Consider the following 5,867-nt stretch of genomic DNA (forward strand, 5'->3'; position numbering starts at 1 on the left):
ATTAATGCTCCCACTAATTAGGTGGCAGTGGGTCCCGCCATTAATGATGTGATGTTTTGGTCTTGGAATTATATTTTTTTTATTATTTTTTTATTTTTTTAATACATTAGTGCTATTAGTGGTGATGTTTTTAGTGGGATAAATCATTGTTGCTGTGATTATTGTTGGAAGTGTCACCTCATCACGGAAACCGTACGTAATGGTGGGTCCCTGGACAGTAACATAACATATGTCACCACGTAAGCAGTACGTGCAAACCGTACGTAATGGTGGGTCCCTGATTTTGTTATGATTAAAAATGATTTTGTTATGATTAATTGAGGACAAATTACATCTATCTCTTTTGAGATTTGGCTAAATTATAGATACCTCCTGAAGTTTCGAAAATTACATCCTGCCTCTTAAAGTCTGTATTTTTATAACAATTTGTCCCATGAGGTTTAAATTTCATAACAAATTATTCCCTAATTTGTTATGCAAATATAGCATTCAGGAGAGAATTTGTAATTTCTCAAATCTCAAGGAGTATTTGTAATTTAACCAAATCTCGAGGGGATACATGTAATTTGCCCATTAATCAAATAACATTTTTTGTAAAAAAAAAAAAAAAAAAAAACTCTATATGAATCATATTTGATAGATCTTGATAAAATAATTTTTAAAATACTAATTTTATTAAAAATCGACATGTAGATCAAAAATTATATTATTTTGAAATTGAACATTTTTATAGTAGTGTTATGTGTTGAATTTTTAAAATTTTTTTTTTATATTTGTCCTTAATATATTAAACTTTTATTATGAGGAGGATTTTGATCAAATCCGCAAAAAATAGTTGGTTTTCTTGATTGAAATTAGTGGTGAGTATGGTCTGTATTGGTTTGGCTTAGAGTAAAAATAGGACTAATTTGTTACAATAATGTTACATGCACCAATTAATAAACACACTAGTATACCAATTAGTATTATATCATTATTACTGACCCAACCTATTATACAAATTACAAACACTCAAAATTTTTAAAATTATGTCACATCATCTGTTAGTAAACTAGTTAGTACATTAATTAGTACATATAGCATTTTTCAATCTGTTACCTATAGTTTCATAAAAATTGGGATTAATTCGATCCATTTAAATAGTGTAATTAATTCGAACCAAACCATTTAAACATGATTCAATTCAATTTGGAATTACGGATTTACATAATCAATTAATAAAAAAAATTATATAATATTTTCATTTCATAATTTTTAAAAATATAAACATGCATATTATTTCACCGTTAATTTAGACCAACATAATATCTCGACACTAGCAAAAGCAATCACCAAATTCTATATATACATAACCGATTCCAACATTAGATCATTACAACACTAAAATTAAAAAATAAAATAAAATAAAAAATAAATAAACACAAAAATAATAACAAAATTCCATAACTGCAGCAGCTTCATGGCAATAAATTCCACACCAAATTCCGAAGGTGTATGGCATAAATATAGGAGGTATGACAGTATGTATCAGGGGTGTATAATATGAATATAGTCAAAGTTGCATATGGTTTGGATCGATTCCAATCCGAAACCATGAAGTATAATCTGGAATCGATCCGTGAAATACGGTCCCTCAATCTTTTAATCTAGAACCAAATCACTGATTCAAAAAATCAGTCTAAACCTACAGGATTAGACTAGACTAGACCAGTTTGCGGATTTTGCAGATTCCTTGATCAATCCTAATTCAAATAAATACAAGTAGGTGCGGATAAATATCATGATGGATTAGATTTGGGTTGGCTTTACGCTATAAGTTAGAAGATGATAGTGAGTCTAACTTAAGGGTTGGTTTGGGGTGTCTTAAAAAAATATACTTTTTGTCTTTTTACGAAAAGATGTGCATAAAAGTAGAGAGGTGATGTGATGAAAAAAAGATAAAAAGATAAAAAGATGGATTATATAGGTTATGCCAAACCTAGCCTAACTATCTCAAGTCTAGTCCAAAAAAAATTTCAAATCTCAAACTCGCCTACTTAATTATGAACTATTAATTTTTTATATTTTTTTATTTTATCTTAAATAGATATTAAATTATTTAGATCATTTTATTTAAATGTTTAATTTAAGTCCTACAAAGAAGTATATATATGTTTTTTATTTTTACTTTAATATTTTTTTAACTTTATTTTATAACTAAAATAATATAAAATTATAATTAATATTTTATAAGTGGATGGGTCAAACTGGATTAAGGCCTCATTTGGAAATACACTATTTTATTACTCCCTCCATCCCAAAATATTAGTCCCTTATTTCATTTTTCATTATCCCAAAATATTAGTACCCTTTCAAAAATTAAGGAATAAAAAAATATGAACTTACTATTTTGCCCTTCTTTTAAATTCATTAATAATACAAAAAGTATAATTAGTACAATTGATATTTTCTAAAAAAAAGTACTATCAAAAGGTTATTTTGAAAAATTAGTATTTTTAAAATATAATAATTTTACTATAAAAAAAAGTTAGATTTCTCACAAGGGACCATTATTTTGAGATGGAAGGAGTAACCTTTTAGCTTTTTAAGAAAATATGTATAGGAAAGTAAAGAGAGTAATATGACAACTTATAGTTACTTTTTGACTAAAATATATAGTTGACAAAGGAGGCCTGAGTTAGAACTCTTTCATCCTATGAATGAAATGAAGCATTATTTCAAAATCACCAAATAATTTCATATGCTAAGACACCATAATAAGACAAAAAATGTTATGGATCATAAAATTTTGCCTACCCAAGTGTGATATATATTGCAGATTTAAAATTTGTGGAGTGAGGGTCTCATTTAGAATGATCTTAGTCTTTATATATAATTTTTAAGATAATTTTTTAAGTAATTTTTTTTAATTTGTAATAGTATTGTAATAAGAAAGAGGGAAAGTATAGACCAGATAATTTTGTTGTGTTTCTCTTTTGCAAATCCTCTTCAATACACATTCCTAAGAAGTGTATCACATATACTTTGTTATGTATTATATATATGTATGTATGTTATATTTTTACAACAAATGTTATGCAATTTTTTGATAAAATTATGACAAATTTATTGTTGAAATATGAACTAACATATTTTGTACAAATGTTATACATTTTTGTGGTAAAATTTGAACTACGAAATGTGTAAGTTTACCACAAAAATACTATAAAAAAAATTACACAAATAATCCTAATTTTATTAAAAAATTACATAACATTTACCATTAATATACGTAATATGTATAAAAAATGTGTAACAAAACTACACATAATACACACCCTACAAAGGGCTTTACTTTTCTTTTTCGTGTTTTTTTTTATTATTTTTCATTTTTTTAAATAAAAAATAACGAAAAATTTAAAAACATTAAGGCCCTGCTTGTCAATGTTTATCTTTATAATTTTTTGTTTCTATTTATAAAAAAATTGAAAACTGGAAATAAAAATTCGTTTGGTATTTGAATTCGATTATAAAAACTTCTAAACAGTTTATAGAATTTACTAAATATTTGTAAATACAAAAAAAAAAAGTTAATTTCACTTGTTTAAAAAAAGAAAGAAAAAAAAAACATTTTCCTTCTTTTCTCATTCCCTCTATCTACCACCTACCGCTTATTATCACCATCATTGGCCATTCTTATTGGTACTTTGCTAGAGTGGGAAGACTAACTCTCATAAGTAATAATCTAACAATCAACAAGTGACTTTCGTCGATAAAAGAATTAAATTAAAAATAAAATAAAAATAAAATTGGCTATTCTCATTGGTCACCTCCTCTAGCAACGACTTTTGTGGTCAACAACCATTTTTGTCCGTTGTCACTACCTATTTTCTTTTTAATATAAAATATACATAAATTTTAAGTATTACCAAATGGCAACTTTTGATTTTATATAATTTTTATTTTTATCTGAATTTTTTTTAATTTATGAACTTTTTTTATGTTTCTTAAAAATTGAGTTTTTTCAAATTTAAAAATAGTTTAGCAAACAATTTTATATTTTCTAAAAAATGAGAACATAAAATTAAAAAAAGAAAAAACCACAACCACTCATTACCTACCATTCCCCTTAAATAAATAAATAAATAATTGAATAAATTAATAATATACTCCTGAGGTTTATAATTTCATAACAAATCGCCATTTTATTAATAAATTATCAAGTCAGTTAACTGTTTTTAATGATATTAGAAATACATTTCAATTAATAATTTAGGTAATTTTATTATTGTATAGGAAAGTAATTATGAATTTTATTTTTTAGTTAATTATGATAAATAAAAAATTCTAGTAAGGGCCATTTGTAATTTTTCAAACTACATGGGGCAATCTGTACATTAAGTAAATCTCAAGAGGTGTATTTGTAATTTATCCAAAAAATCTGTATCCTTAAAAGCATTTCTCCTGGGAAATTCTATTTTCACATACCTATTTACCTCAGTACACATAATTTCTCAGTGCACTCAGTTATTAATTTGGTTATTGATTATTCTTTTCATTCCACACATTTTATGTTCCAATTATACCCTAATTCATATCCTTACATGCACACCACCTAAACCCTCCTTCTACACACCTTTACTCATTCGGTTGAAAGCCCTCTACCACACACCTGAGGTATGAAAATGATCCACTAAAAAAACAATGAAGAGACAATGAAATCCCTCCATTTCTATGAAAGCCCTCTTATTCTTTTTGTCTTAATTTCCTCCATTCTATGTTGCTTTAATGCTACTAAATTCCTAAATTGAAATCTATATAGTTTAAAATCACTCTTGTACACGAAGAAATCTGTATCATCTGAATGATCGTTGTGTGGTATTTGTAAGCAGTATAAATACTATGTTTTTGGTGTCGGTCATCACTGCAATGTCTTGATGAACCCTCATGCGAAGATCAAAGTGTTTAAGTATGATAACTTGGCATACCAAAACAAAAAGTGAAAGAAAAAAATAAAAGTAGCTGTAACCACTATTGGACAATCTTCAATGTATTTCAAAGAAAAAGAATCAAAGAAAAGAGAAAGACTGTTTGATTACAAAAAAACAAACCAGTATATAAAATAAAACAAAACAACAGATTAACAAAATCAGAATATGGAAAAGGAAAACTAATAAAACATAAAGTAAATTAATTACTTACCTTATTAATTTCTCGAACAAAATTTTGATCAAGTCCAGTGTTTAACATTGTGTCTTTAAAATAAATTCGTCCTCTCCACAGTATTTTCGGATTGTAGATGTCTATCTCCCAACTTTGGCGCATGGGTTCCACTTAAAAATTAGATCAAAATTGAGGAAAAAGCTATTTTTTCAAAACCATTTCTTACAATCCCCCAAAAGAATAGGTGAAGAAGAAGAAATAGTTTTGAAAGAGATTTTAGATGTGCTAGACAGAAATCAATAATATGAGTTTTAACTGCGGCATAATTTATGACTCTTGACACAACAACAAGATTAATCATCTTTTACATTTTAAATTAGGTCGGTTTTTTATTATTAAAGATGTGCATTGAGTTTTTTTTTATTTTAAAAAGATATGCATAGAGAAGATTAGAATATAATATTAAATGTGTACTTTAATGTTCATTATAATCATTTTATTTTAAAATATAATTATTATTAAAATAAAATTTTATTAAATATATATCCTAAAACAAATAAGTGCATAAAAATAGAATTTTCCATTTCCCCTCCCCTCTCTCCCTCCCATAATACACACACAATTCGTACCTTGCTCTCTCCAGCGTTTGATGACCAAGTGTACTCAAAAGGTATGCACTCTTCCAAAATGAGAACATAAAATTAAAAAAACATAAAACCACAACC

Source organism: Camellia sinensis, chromosome 4 (genome assembly GCF_055761805.1).
Source record: "Camellia sinensis isolate YWXY chromosome 4, ASM5576180v1, whole genome shotgun sequence".
NCBI lineage: Eukaryota > Viridiplantae > Streptophyta > Magnoliopsida > Ericales > Theaceae > Camellia > Camellia sinensis.